The sequence below is a fragment of the Cupressus sempervirens genome, chromosome 8 (assembly GCF_028749045.1).
Source record: "Cupressus sempervirens isolate cs-2001-9-10 chromosome 8, ASM2874904v1, whole genome shotgun sequence".
Classification (NCBI taxonomy): Eukaryota; Viridiplantae; Streptophyta; class Pinopsida; order Cupressales; family Cupressaceae; genus Cupressus; species Cupressus sempervirens.
The window spans coordinates 574,306,034-574,322,447 of record NC_143125.1 but is presented as its reverse complement, the minus strand read 5'-3'; the positions used below and the strand labels follow the sequence as shown (position 1 = coordinate 574,322,447).

Below are 16,414 nucleotides of genomic sequence, written 5' to 3'. Positions count from 1 at the left end.
TATACTCAAGGAAGAAAGTACATGAATCCAAGAGATTTACCGTGAAGTACGGATCAAAATGGTCCTTCCCAAGAATTTCTAGAGGGGTAGTTATAGAAGGAGGCAAAAAGTAATCACCATGGAGCAATATGATTGCTTTCAAGACCTTGTGGAAATGGTGACTCATAGTCTCTCCTAAGTGACCAAAGTTATGGTGAATCTTATGATTTCTTAGATTGTGGCCAAGGGCATGTAGGAACATGACTAGTTGTTCTTCCAATTTCATATTTATCATATCTTTAATGGTCCCTCTCTCCCTTCGAATATTGGTGAGTTTGAAGAAAGCTCCTCTAGTTATGTGTATTTGATCATGGAAATCCATGTCATTAGAATATATAATTCGTTTAAAGAAAGAACAGGCAGCTCTTCTTCACTTGCATCATTGTCTTCTAGCATCTTCATAAGATGCTACTGTGAGTACTGCTTTGGCTGCAAGAAAAACTACAAGTACACGCAAGAGCACGATCTTCCTAACAATGCTTCCATTAACTCTTTTATCAGTAGTAGGATCTATCAAATGCCTTATAAACATGTATATAGATTTAATTTAGATTTCCATATTAATAAAGATGAGGAGAATGAATGAGAGGAAAAGGAAAAAATTGAAGAGAAATGAATTTGACAAGAATAAAAGTTGACAATAATAACCTAGAAAGATCAATCAAATTTCACTATCACAATTTACTTTCCATAGTTTATTTAATGAACATATTGGATTCCTTGAAATCCAACATCTTAGCAGAGGTTAAGGCTTAACAAAGGGCTCTAAAAATTTCCAATTAGAAAGGTTAAACTAATGCTGCTCACACCTTGTGATAAATTAGTATTAAAAGGAGATAATTTAACCAAATTAATTCCCACATGTTTGATGGAGAGGAGTCATAGCAAGGGGCGAAAAATACATTGTCTCCATATCCTCAAAATTATTAGAGGTTAAGAGATGTCCCTAATTTTAGAAAATGCTCAAACCAACCATGATGAACTGATTACCAAAGCTACTTAATGGTGTTCTAGATCTTTTCGTGAGATACATAATTAGAAGTGGGAGAAAACAAAAAACATGCCAATAAAAATCTATAGAGATTGTAAAGTAGAGACTCCACAAATTTCAATGTTCTCCGAACTACCGAAGAACAAACTAGTGCCAAAGTTGCTAGTAACAAATTCAAATGTTCTATAACATTTACTAGTACTCTTCACATAACAATCTCACCAATTAAATGCTTCTCTCTATCTTAGTATAAATTTCTATGTAACACATACATTGGCATGCTAGTGAAACAGATAGCCAAAAAAAACATTATTTAACTAGTCTTAATATCACATTGGTGCTAAGTACCTAAGGAATCAATGCAAGTGCAGCTTGGAACTTTTCAGTTGGCAGGTTGACAAGCTATGGGAAAATGGGTAAGACCTAGAAAAGAAACAAACCAATAATATGAATATTCACACTTTGAAGTACTACAACAATAAAAAGCAAATTCCATTAAAACAGATTGATAATCCATGCTATAATTGAGCTTATGCATCAGTTTCTATGGCTAGGAATAATACCCAGGTATATAAATAACAATAGCAAAAGGTAGATATTCCAAAAGCAGTGCATACATTTATAATTTATTAATGCCTACCATAAAATTTATTCACCTCCATGTTTAATCATAGACCTTATGGATTTTCAAGATATGCATGGTGCTAATGAAGAAAAGTATGCTTTGCTTTTATTGTTAATAAGACTATTGAAATCACGACCACAACCAAACACATTGTTAATAAGACTTAAACTAAAACTTGTTCTAAATGATGCATCATTGTCTTTTACAACTCTTTTCTGTTGATTCCAACAACCAAAGAAATTATAGAGCACTGAAATAGACAATCCATTATATTCCACAAAATGATTGTTTGCATTCTCAAGCTATTTTTACAGCCTCCTACAGATTCAACCAATTAAGGCATCACTGTCCAAGAATAAGATAAAATATAATTCAGTTCTAATTCTTTCAGTTTTACTTGAAAATGACAAATGAAAACTTAAATATTCCAAAACTTATTTTTTTCCAAAATGGCTTGCATAAAATTCTTGCTATCTTGAATGATAAGTGTGTCAAAGAGCCACAATCTTTAAAGTGTAGATACAATTCTAGAGCTCAAAACTACTAAGTAGCTAATTTATGAGTCATTCAGTTAGTTGCAAACAAGAAATTAGATGGTTTCATTAATGATACAAGAAGAAGATTTTCACTAAACTTGACCTGGAAATTCATGCTAGCTAGTACAAAAGTTTGAGTTCCAACTGAGAATGGATCTATCAATTTTATACTTGGGATCATGGTTCTGACACAAAAGACTAAAATATAGCTACAATTATTGATAGCTTCAATTTTCTAGGCTAGAGATATGTGCCTTGGAGCTATCAATTTGAAACTTGGGAAGGGATTGTGGTTCTTCAACAAAAAACCAAAATGTGTCCTACAATTATTGGTATCTCCAATTTTCTAGGTTGCTCCTATGTGCCCTTTGTCCACTTTCAACATGTTTGGGTTTGGGGCAGGTTTAGATACTTTACAAATGATGAAGAGCTAGTCCTCACTTACAAAAAAGTTCATAAGCCACTTGAAGCTCATAATAAAACAAATTTCTCAACAAGCATTCTCAACATCTTGCCTAGAATTTGCTATGCTAAGATTGGTGGCAATGATCCTGATGTGGGTATAAGCTATAGAAATCAGCCTAATACATCATTGATATAGAGCACTATTGAAGAGGCTCTGGAAGATGTAAGTACATTATTCTATGAATAAAAAATGAATGAAATTTATACTGGCACTACAAGAGGCCTTGTACATATCTGGTCAAATTGATCCATGACTTCCAGTTTCGTCAGGGGGTATGTTGGTCCAGGTTGTGGAACATCAACTCTTGTACTTCATTTTAAAATCTAGCTCAGATTGTCATGAACAAGACAAATCCATTTTCAAACTAAAGAATATAAGGGCATTGCCACAAACATTCTACTCTTTAGAAGCATTTATCAGCTATATTCATTCAAAGTTGAAGATAGCGTAATTGAAATTTTTGAAAGAAACAAAGTTAGTTTTACTTTCCACCAAGCAACATGGTGCCCTTTTCTTCCATGTCAGTCTGGCCCATAGTGCAAAAGCTTCTATGTGAAGAAGAAACAATTAACTTTTTGGAAACATACAAATAAAATGTATACCAAATTATCGACTCTTGTACTTCATTTTAAAATCTAGCTCAGATTGTCATGAACAAGAAAAATCATGTTTTTAATGTTTTGGGCAACAGGTTTGATCAAGGACTTTGCCCACACCAAGCAAGGACCCTGCACAAACCCGAATGCAATTTACACCTAGATTGAACCTGGTAACTAAGCCTTTGTACAATGAAAATCTATCATGGTTAGAAAGTAAGCTCTAGCTACCATTACTAAGCACTAGACAATTTTTATAAAATATATTCACACCATGTCAACAATGGAATCCTTGAATTCAACACATCTGCAAGTTTTATGCTTTAAAAAAAAATTGTGATGCAACATTGCTTTAACAATCTTACTATGAATGCAGTTGTGTGGCCCTAAGCTTCCTCTGCACTAGCTGTAGAAATGGCTATAGACAAAAATACCCTACCTCCCTCTGGCTGCGAAAATGGCTGTGGACAAAAAAACAACCAAAAGCCCTCTTTCTTGACAAAGCAACATTTGAGCACCAATAAGAATAGGACTTCATGGACATGGGACACAGACTCGAAATTTTATATTTTCTAGCACATAAAAACATGGGATTGGAATAAGGAATAAGTATTCCAATTCCACCTCTTTGAGTGAAATTGCAATACTTCTTTTTGGGTACAAAATGGCATACGTATTCCACTCGTATGCCTATTTCGTATTCCTACATGGAACACCCAAACAGAGAATTTGACAATTTTTGGAATAGACAAATGCCTATTCCATTCCAATTCTGCTCGCCAAACGGGCCCTTTATGTTTTATGATTTAAACATATAAATACAAGATATATGCTTGTATCTTACTGAAATACACTTTAACTTGGATTCTCACCCTAGTAAATGGGACTCTCGTCTGGTGGTGGCTATTCAACAAACTAAACTGTAAAATATTTTTGAAAAAACAAAATAGTAACAAAACCCCTTGAAAAATGCTATCGTCCCCACAAATTATTAGCATCCTTAATATAAATTAATATACATATCCACATCGTTAGGTCATATTTTAATTTACAGATTCTAATTCGTCATTATATCCGTCAGTACTCCCATTTTTTATTATTCATTATATAGCTTACCTCTTATAACTTTAAATTATATATATAAATAAATTAGCTTAATGGAAAACAATTTCTTATTTATCGTCAGAGTGACCAGGTATGATGATTATTTTTATTATTCTTACTATGTTCATTTTTTGATTTTTTAATCTGCAATTTTACATATTTAAATGGACATAGTATTAGCATCCTCTTCTATAATTTTATAATAAATATAATAATAATAAAGAATTAATTAAAAGGAATTTTTTTTTGAAAAATCTTAACTATTGCAGTCACTGATTATTAATCTCCTATCATAAACGATTATTAAACTGCTGAAAATAAATTCCCAGCTAATATCGAAAAATAACACAACTGCAACTTCAATTATAAAATATGGAAAGAAATGTGCAACACAATGAACACAATTTTTTCGGACAAATTGTCCCTGGAAAAAACCCTAAGGGAAAACCAGTTCTACATATGAGAAATTATATTAAACTTCAGCAAATCAAGAGATACAAAATTCCTTGCCTCTTACTAGAAGAATTCTGACAACCTCCTAATTTATCCCATTGATATTCCCCACTGCCATTCCCACGCTAACACTGCGCCCTTGCTAACACTGCAAGAGTGTTTGCTAACACTGCAAACGTTTCTCCAAACTTCATATTCTCCGAATGCCCCCCTGACCTCCTTTTATACTACTCTTATTGGTAAACCAATGATCGAGATTGATTTACAATCGACGGTTGAGATTAAAAAAACTTAACAACCCTAACCAAGTTGGTTTCTAGTTGTTTCCAAAAGTGGTCAATTAATTAACAAATATTTGTTTCTAATCTAACCAATTAGTTAGCAAAACAATTACTTGCTAAATAATAGCAAATGGACAAACAACTATCCAAAGCTAACAAAACTAACACTCCCTCTTAGTGAGGAAGCTGTTCTGCAGGACACTTAACTTATCTCTGAAGAAGATAAATTTTTCCTTCCCCAATGCCTTAGTCAGAATGCCTACTACCTACTCCTCTATAGGTATGTATTGTAGCTGAAAAACTCCCCTTTGTACACAATCTCTGATGAAGTGATATATGATATCTATATGTTTAGACCTATCATGAAACATTGGATTCTCAGACAACTTGATGCAACACTGATTATCACAATGTATTACAGTAGTCTCAACCTTCTGACCAAACAAGGCTACTAACAACTTTGAAAGCCATATAGCTTCACATGTCGCCATGTTAGCTGCTATGTATTCTGCTTCTGCTGAACTTAGTGCCATAGACTTTTTCTTCCTGCTAAACAAAAATACAACTCTTGATCCCAAGCTGAAACAACACCCTGAAGTGCTCCTTTTGTCTGTTGTACTTCCTACCCAATCTGTATCAGTATAGCCTATCAACCTGATACCTTCACCTTGAACATATCTGATCCCATACTCAACTGTACCACACAAGTAACGTAGCACATGCTTAGCCGATATCCAATGCATTCTCTTTGGTTCAACCATGAATTGACTAAGACAGTTAACTACAAATTCTATATCTAGCCTAGTGTTGACCAAATACATAAGCGAACAATTCAACTGTCTATATAAAGTGGGATCTACATCCTTCTCCTTAGATGTATCTACTTTCCTCGAATTTGTAATCATGGCTGTAGACATGGCTTTGCAATCCTCCATCCCAAATTTCTTCAAGATTTAAATGCAATATTTCCCTTGACAAAGGAAAATCTCCACATCTGTCTGCCACACATCCATGCCTAGAAAGTAGTGCATAAGTCCTAAATCTTTCATCTCGAACTCTTCTACAAGGTTCCTCTTGCAATCCACTATGAGCCCTAGTGAACCTGTAAGAAATAGGTCATCCACATAAAGAACAAGAATGAGAATCTCACCCCCAACCATCAAGTAGTAGAGGTTAGCATCTGCTTCACTCTTCACAAAACCCATTTTTTGCAAGTATGTATCAATGCCCTCATACCATGCTCTAGGAGCTTGCTTGAGTCTATACAATGCTTTCTTCAATCTGCACATGTGGGTCTCTTTGTTGTGTGCTACAAAGCCTTCTATTTGTTCTATGTATACCTCCTCCTTCAACTCACCATTAAGGAATGCTATCTTGACATCCATTAGATGGATTTGCCATCCCATCTGTGCTGCAAGTGAGATTATAGCTCGTATAGAAGTATACCTGGCAACAGGAGCAAATGTCTCCTCATAGTCTATTCCCTCCTTCTGAGAGAACCCCTTTGCCACAAACCTCACCTTGTATTTTTTGATGCTACCATCTACACCATGCTTTATCTTATAGATCCAGCATGATCTAACTATAGCCCTATTTGTTGGTCTAGGTACTACCTCCCACACGTCATTCTAAATTATTGAAGAACATAACTCAACCATAGCCTCTCGCCATACTTGATGTTCTATATCTTCCTGATAGCTAGAAGGCTCACTATCTACCAACTGACTAACTAATGCCACATAGTCATTGAACTTATCTAGTTGTCTTCGTTGTCTAGTACTCTTCTTAGGAGCTCCCACAAACTCCTGAGTATCCCTTTGTGTATCTGGAATTACTTGGTTCTTGCTGCCAACTATAGTGGATAAAATGTCAACCTCTAAGTCTTCTAGATGCATTTCCTATTACACCTGTTGCTCCATACTCTGTGAATCTCCAATAACTGAGTCTACACTTGTACTGGTAACTGTACTTGAGCTTTTTTGCTCTTGACTTGGTCTTGGAGCTTCTATTGGTTTCTCAGTCTGATCATCTACTGGAAAATCTCTAGATCTCTTGAATGCCTTGTCCTCCATGAACTTGACATCCCATCTGACAATAATTCTTTTATTCCCCAGAATGAAAATCCTATATGCCTTTGAGGTCTCACTGTACCCAACAAAGTACCCCCTCTCTGTTGTCTAATTTAACTTTGTACATGTATCTCCAGGAATATGGCAATATTCCAAACTCTCGAATATCCTAAAGTGACTAACATCTAGCTTCTTCCTTGTGAAAGCCTCCTCTGGTGTCATCTTCCCTAGCACCTTGTGTGGAACTATATTCTGGATATAGACTATTGTATTACATGCCTCTGCCCATAAGTAACGAGGCATGTCCTGGTCATGTAGCATAGCTCTTGCTACCTCTAATATAGAACGGTTCTTCCTCTCAGCAACTCCATTCTGCTTTGGATTGTAAGGAACAATCCATTCTCTCTTGATTTCTTCTCTGGTGTAGAAATCCTGGAAGTCATTTCCTTTATACTCGCTCCATTGTTTGACCGAAGAACCTTTATCTTCTTTCCTGTCAAGTTCTCCACAAGAGCCTTGAACTCTCAGAATCAATTGCAAACCTCATCCTTAGTCTTCAAGAAGTGTATCCAAGTCTTTCTAGAGAAATCATCAATAAAAGTAACATAGTATCCTCTAAGAGATTTCATCAAAATCGCTCCACAAACATCTAAATATACTAGATCAACAACACCCTTAGATCTGGTGTCACTCCTTGGAAAAGATGCTTTCATAAACTTCCCCAACACACATCCCTTACATACATCGTCATGCTTTGTGCTCATCTCTGGAACACTTATCACTGTCTCACGAAGCAATCTAAGTGCTCCATGATGAATATGGCCCATCCTCCTATGCCATAGCTCTCCAATATCTCTAGGATTGTTGTTGCTCATAAGTGCCTTATGAGTATCAAACTGCAATCTATAAAGGCGACCAATCCTAACTCCAATAGTTATGGGTGATTTCAAATCCTTGTGCTTAATCAACACATTTGTCCCTCTAAAGAGTACATTATACCCCCTATCCTGAAGAATAGATATAAAAATCAAATTCATACCTAAGCCTAGCACATATAACACATTATGAAGTGGAATTATCTTTCCATTCTCCTTCTGAAATTGAATAGTCCCTTTCCCAACAGGGTTAAGTTTGGACAAGTTTCCCATAGAAATCTAGATGTTGGTGTCCTCCTCCTTGTAACTGGAGAAGTACTCTCTAACTCCTATCATATGAAATGATGCCCCACTATCTATATATCAAACACACTGTGAGGTTGAGCTAACCATACAAGCTATGAGTGCAAACTCATCTTCCATTCTAGTGGAGAGTTCTTCCGCACTTGCTGAAGCTACCACCTGCTTCTTACCCTTCTTCCTCTCTGGGCAATCACTGACATAGTGGCCAAACTCATGAATTCCAAAGCGCCTGACCTTAGAAAGGTCCTTCTTCTTTTTCTCACTTTGTGAATTTGATCCTTTTCTAGATCCCTTATTTGCTTTCCCTTTACCTGCTAGGGCAACGTTCTCTTGTTCCACCTCATTTTTCTGACTCTTGTTGGTCCCATTGACAAGACTTAGTCTAAAATCCTCCTGAGTGAAATTAGTCCATAGTCAATCCCAACTCGGTAAATTATCTCGTCCACTGACAACTTGAACAAGGACCCTCCATTGTTTAGTAAACCCATTTAGGGCTATTCTCACTAGCTCATCATCACTAGGACTATCTCCAACAGATGCTAACTCATCCTTGAAAAGTTTGAGCCTGGTAAGGTAACTTGTGACATCTTCTCCCTAATTCATTTGAGTATTCTTTAGCTTCTCTCTAAGAATCAACTTCCTTTTGGTGCTAGCATTCTAGTATAGATTCAGAATGGCATCCCACATCTTCTTCGCCATATCTAGCTCTGTGATACGTGGAACAATATGATCCTTGACACCATCAAAGATTATCCTCCTCGCCTTGACATCATCCTTCCTATATGCTGCAAGTTGTGTTACATCCGTTGGTATAGGTACAACACTGGTAGCATAATCCTTGATACCATTCTCTTCCAACAATAAAGAAATTTTGGCCTTCTAGACACCAAAATTTGAGGCACCATCCAATCTATTATGATCTCTCAAACTAGTTGAAGCCATATCAAGGGTTTAAAGCAATAATAAATCTAAAGATATCAAAATTTCTTTCCTAGGGAAAAACTCTTCTACGCTTAACAATTCTCTAATACTATGTGAAAAATCTTAACTATTGTAGTCACTAATTAGTAATCTCCTATCATAAATGATTATTAAACTGTTGAAAATAAATTCTCAGCTAATATAAAAAAATAACACAACTGCAACTTCACTTATAAAATATGGAAAGAAATGCACAGTACAATGAAAAAATATTTTCAGACAAATTGTCCCTGGAAAAACCCCTAAGGGAAAACTAGTTCTACATATGAGAAATTATATTAAACTTCAGCAAATAAAGAGATACAAAATTCCTTGCCTCCTACTAGTAGAATTTCGGCAACCTCCTAATTTATCCTGCTGATATTCCCCACTACTATTCCCACGCTAACACTACACCCTTGCTAACACTGCAAGACTATTTGCTAACACTGCAAATATTTCTCCAAACTTCATATTCTCCAAATGCCCCCTGAACTCCTTTTATACTACTCCTGTTGGTAAACCAACAACTAAGATTGATTTACAATCGATGGTTGAGATTAAAAAAACTTAACAACCCTAACCAAGTCGGTTTCTAGTTGTTTCCAAAAGTGGTCAATTAATTAACAAATATTTGTTTCTAATCTAACCAATTAGTTAGAAAAACAATTACTTACTAAATAATAGCAAATGGACAAACATCTATCCAAAGCTAACAAAACTAAAAAGTTTAAACAAATAATAAATAGGCTGGTGGATACACCTAAATTACATCTAACGTTTATCTATCAGACACTCATCATATCTATTTCTCTGTTGCTATAGCAAAATACATAATGACTTTATCCATTAAACCCATCATATATTCTCGAGTTAATCTCCCTCTCATCAACATCTCTGAGTTTCCACAAGATTTGAATGGTGTAGATTTGAAGCAGCTAGCAGATCATCCTCACCTCACTAAACTCACCGAGACCTGCAAAGAATGGGGATCTTTTAAAGTTGTAAAGCATGGAATTCCAGCGTATATTTTGGAAATGACCGAGAATGTTTGCCAATATTTCTTATCCCTTCCCACTCAGGTGAAAGATAGAGCTATGGTGACATATTTACGAAATGGAAATTTTGAGAGTTTTTGCTTTCCAGATTTGATAGATCCGGCTGTTGTTAAGAAATTGTGTGCCAAAATATTGCCATAAGGGGACACTTGTTGGAATGTGTATTTTTTCTGCAAATCAAATGTAAAATAACACTAAAGTATTCTAGAAATTCTAGTTGGATTACCTAATAATAGAGTTAGGTAAAATTAATATTTAATTCTATAATGTTCTAAAGGTCATTGTGTAGATAGGTCTACAAAATTCTATTTTTCATATGCTCATTAATTTAGATGTTTTGGGAAACAATCAAAGACCATTATAAAAGAGGCACAATGTAGTGGTTTTTTTATCTATCAGGCAATTAAATCATTGTATAATTTCTATAAGTGCTTGTAGTGTGTATTCTATGTTTAATTATCATTATGGATCCAATCCATGCACCCCCGTCTATTTGGTATTAGAGTAGATTTAAGATTTTGGTCTACCTCCTTCAGATTAGTATGAGAGCCACAATGGATAGAAGGTTGGATAGAATTTCAGAGTGTGATAAAAGAGCAAGTGGTGTGTTGGTGCTGATAAATGGTAGAGGATTTTTTGTGTTATGAGAAAGATGGTTGTTTTGAAGAATATTGCATAGGAAGTGTTAAGTAGGATAGAGGGCATGTCAGCGAGAAAACACATTCTTGTGAGCAAAAGAATCAGTGGAAAGATTAGTTAATGACAAAAAGGACAAAGGAAAGAATATAAGGTATGGTGTGAATTCTTATAATTATTTAATTACATTTGAGAAATTATAACAGCAAAGAATATTATGAGGAGTCTAGCTATCTAAAGGTTTGTTTCAAGCTATTTGAAAATTTAATTCTACAAGTAAACATATATTTATAATTTTCTCAAAGAAAGAGTGAAGTGTGTTAAATTATTGATTTCAATGGGGAAAGTTGGTAGAGTTCAGAAAGAGAAGACAAATAAGTTAGAAGAAGAATTAGTGATGGTGAAAAAAGGAAATGCAAGATTATTGTGTGAAAATGATATTTTGCAAAAGGAATTGGAAAAAGTAAGAAATAAAATGACAGAAGAAAAGTCTAAATTGTTAAATGAAATTAGTGTTAAATAAAGAATTAGAAGAAAAGTTAAATTTATTTGATGATGTTGAGAAAAAGAACAAAGTTTTAGAAGAAAATGTGAAGAAACTAGAAGAGAAAAATAGTACATTAAAGAAGGAATTGTCTACTATAAAATAAGAGAAAGAATATTTGAATGTGAAACCTTTTGTATGTGATGTATCTTGTGACAAAAATGATTTAAGTGATTATGGAAACGAGAAATGTGATTTTGCTAAAGTTGTTTGCAAAAATGAGTGTAAAGATGAACATGAAAATTGTAATAACAATGTTGCTTTGAAGATTATGGAAAAAATGACTTTAAAGGTAAAGGTCTATGAATGAATGACTAGGGACTAAGGAATCTAATTGAGACTATAGTCAGGTCAAAATATGTAGGTCTTGGATATGATGCAGGCAGTGATGTAGTGCTTGCCCTAGTTCGCAATTTGTTATCATTGTCGAACCCTTTTGGAGCTAGTTTCGTGTTGATGGTTAGTAGCATTGTTATGAGATTAACAGATATTGTGCTATGGATTCAGTTTATTATGTGATGAGACTACTTAGACTCTACATTTCATGTATGTATGATGATTATTTTTAGTGTTCACAATTATTGATGGTGATTATTACATTGCTTGTAATGATGATTAGTAAGATGATTTATTATCATATGTGTTTTATTATGGATACTTACCCCATACTTGCATGTGTATGGTGTGCGTGTTTTCTTTGCGTGTTTACTTTTGTATGGCATGTCTGATGTGGTTAAGGAAGGGAGTCGTAGTCACCTACTAGTCGGGATCTAAACGATGCACCACTTCCTGCCATTGCCTATTTAGTTTAGTATATCATGTGCTTGTACATGCGTGGTTTTTATGCAGGTTGCAGGTACCGGGTATCGACTTCCCTGAATTGCCAGGATGAGCGTACCCTATCACACTATCTCAATGATAAGAGAGGGGAGATAAATTCTCAAGTCCAAATCCCAACCCTTTAAGCCATTTGTTCTAATTGGAAAATTAGGATAAGTATCTGAGTTGAGTACCCTCCGAATACGTTGGATAACGCAATTCGTGATATTAACCCTTGGTTTGATTTTGTATGTATTTTGGCTATGATGGATTTTCATATTTTTACCTTGTGAGTCTTTGATGTATTTTCTATTAATTAAGCCTAATTAAAAGATTTAATTAATGGTTTGATTTAATGGAAAATTAATATGATATTTTAATATTTAATTGAGAAATTAATTAAATAAAATAATTAAAATTGAAAATAAAATTTAAAAGTTTAAATTTGGAATGTGAAAATATTTATTTTAATAATAATATATTTAGTGTTCATTTTCAAATAAATGACTAAATAATATTATTATTAAAGCTAATAAATATTTTAGCAATTAAGTTTTGGAAAATGAAATTTAAAAGTGGAAGATATATTTAAATTAATAAAAGATTCTAAATCTAATGTGATTAAAATATAAATATATTAAGATTGAAAAGTGGAATTATAAAAGTTAGTGCATGAGATTTAATAAATTAATAAATTAAATTGGAAAGAGTAAAAGTAAATATTATGTTAATTAATGTGCATTATTTTAATATTGGCTCACATAGGAGTTTGCAAATTCTCGGGAGTTGTCATGTAGACAACACAGGAGTTTGCACTCTAAGAATGCACTAGTTGTCTACACTTAGGAGTTAGCATTTTTATTTGAGCACATGGTGTCTACAACCTTAAGACTTGTCTAGAAGGTTGGAGAAGACCCATGCTTGGTTGTCATGCTTATCTTCTAGTTATTTCTAGAGACACTCTAGATGCATCTTAGAGGCCTTTAAATAGAGGCTCTCCTAGTGTGTTTGGACAAGCTGAAGTAGAAGCTTAATGGAAGCTACAAGCTACAAGCTCATATTCTTCTTCATGCTCATATGCTTCTATATGCTTCCATGCTTCTTCTAGCACTTCTAGTCACTTGGAGGATTCAGTTGGCTTGGATCTTGGAAGGATTGTGAATGATGGAGAAGGAAAGGATTTTCTATGGACTTCTGAGGCATGGAAAAATTAGCATCAGTGTCCAGGTGCACTCATGATAATCACATATTCTCTTTGCACTATTTCTCTTCCTATCTTCATCATGTCTGTTATATGTGTTTGAATACTCTTTGTGATTGAATCTACAATTAAATTGGAATCTAGATATGTATGTTAATTGGTTGAGAAGAAAACAATAGAAAACCCTAGTTCAATATAGGAAGAAAACTAGATCTAAATCGGGTATGGGTTCGAATTAGAATCAAATTGAGAAAGATGATTTCAAATTTATAGTTAACTCATTGGAATGGATTAATGGATATGTTTTGTAAACAATTATTTAAAAGGGAAAATTCTTGTCTAGAAAAGCCATTTTCATTTTTAATCTAAGTAAATGTTCTCTTTTGTATAATTTGCATATATATATATATATATATATATATATATATATATATATATATATATATATATATATATATATATATATATATATATATATATATATATATATATATATATATATATATATATATATATATATATATATATATATATATATATATATATATATATATATACATATTTTTAAATGCAGGGATAATTGATAATAAATTATATATATAGATATACACACACACACACACATATATACATACAATATATGTATATACATATATATATATATGTATATATATTTGTGTGTAAATTGAAGTACGAAACTTTACTTATTAAACCCGAATTTACAAATGGTAAAAGTGTTTATTATAAATTATATTAAGAAGAGGGAAAACGTTTATTTAAAAATGTTATATATATATATATATATATATATATATATATATATATTAATACTGGGGGGGACGGAGCCGCGCCCCGTACCTTCCCTCTGTGACAGTGGTCACAGGGTACCTGCATACTGCAGGGTACCTGCGACGGGGCATTTAATAGTCACGACAGGCCTGTTCTCTGCCACACAGCACTGCCATGTACTTTGGTGGCAGCAGCTTTAAGCCTGCACCATAATGTAAAATGCAATTCGATCTTTCAATGATATTTCGAAATTGTAATTGTGAATTTTTATTAATATATGTATGTATGTATGTATGTATGTATGTATGTATGTATGTATATATGTATATATATATATATATAATATTAAATATGTGCTTTGGTAATAGTTATATTATATATATATACTTATATAGCACTTGACTTCAACCTTATTACTTATAAACTTTGAATGTTGATAATTGTTTATCGATTTAATAATAATTGTCAACTATTGTTAATCGAAAAGAGATATTAATTTAAAACATTAATTTGAATATTAAGGGATCAAAAGATGGTTGACTTTAATATTTAAGAGATATTAAATAATTACGAGATGGTAATTTATGTTATGTTGATAATAGTTGTTTAATGATGTTGATTAAGAGACTTTAAATGATAATGGATCTAATTGACAAAGGTCATAGACATTGTTATATCATTTAATAATCTTGCTATGATTGGAATTGTTATGTATTATTAAATAAATTATGGATACACCTTAATAGTGTTAAGAGTTAGTCAAATATTAACTAATGAAGTTATGTAAAGATTCTCTATATCGATTAATAATAGTTTTGGCGAGTTTATTATTTATTAATGTTTGTTGGGTCTAGCAAACTATTAATAAATAATGGTTTGAATAGTTATCAACAAATTCGATTAGATTTAATCTAGTGGAGATTATTGATTGAAGTTTTGTAAAAGATAATAATTTTTGGATTTGAAGTATAATTGATTTTAATCAATTAATGAATTGTCAATATAATTAAATGCAATAGAGATTTATCTAGGAAATGATTATCATTAATACGAAATCGTTAAGAAAGATGAATGTAGTCATTATGGATAAGATTTCCAAAATAACTTGTTAATATTATCATTATTAAAATATTAATATTTGTGTATTGGATTGAAGTTGACTTTGATGTACAAACTATTGTTAGTCAACTAATACTCATTGGGATGATAGTTTGGTTGTGAAATTATTAATTAAATCAATTAATCAGAGTTAATTGGATTTAATTAATAATTAAGTTATGTAATAGAGATTTATTTGATATAATTATTTTAACGAGATTGTAGATTATCTATATTGAAGTTGATAAATCTTTTGACTTGAATTTATGACTTTAGATTTTATATGATTGTCAATGATGATAACGATTGAATTAAAAGGCTTAAATTTTAATAATATTTAATTAAGTCTTAATTAAGAATTATTAGAATGATAATAGGTCATGGATGGTGTGCCTATGTTAATTGATGGATTTAATTGATCATTCTAATTAAGTTATGATATCTTATTCGAAGATTGATAATTGGCTCTCTTATAATTTAACGATTAATGATCCTTGATTTATGTGAAAAGTTGAAGTAACGATAAGAAGAGTTGATCAATTTGAATTTGGATCTTAGTTAAATAAAGAGAACAATTTAACTAAAGGGAAATGATGATCAATTTAATGAGTAAATGTTTATCCTTAAGTTATTCTTAGAATGTAATTCTTAATAATGGAAGGATAATGCTATCGGGGAACAATTGGGTTGACTTGTAGGTCAAATGATGAAACTTAGACATTTGATGTATTCTTAAAAATGGAAACTGAAACCCCTACACTTGAAAATTGAAAAATGAAACTCTACACTTAACTCAACTATGAGATAATAGCAAAACCAAAACATGTTTCTGCATCGTGTATTTTATATGCTTCTTGTTTTGGGTTTTGGGTTAACTGGTGATGACCAGTCCTAGGTTGTTACCAGAGGCTCGGGGGTTATGAGATATGTTGGCATGTTGATCTTATTTGGTCTCAATCTTTATAAGCCCA

General features: G+C 32.8%; 1 pseudogene; it reads left to right on the top strand.

Moving 5' to 3' along the window:
- Positions 1-10,134: 10,134 nt before the first annotated feature.
- LOC149543698 (C4-beta,C20-epoxidase pseudogene) lies at positions 10,135-10,497 on the top strand (annotated as a pseudogene).
- The last annotated feature ends 5,917 nt before the right edge of the window (positions 10,498-16,414 follow it).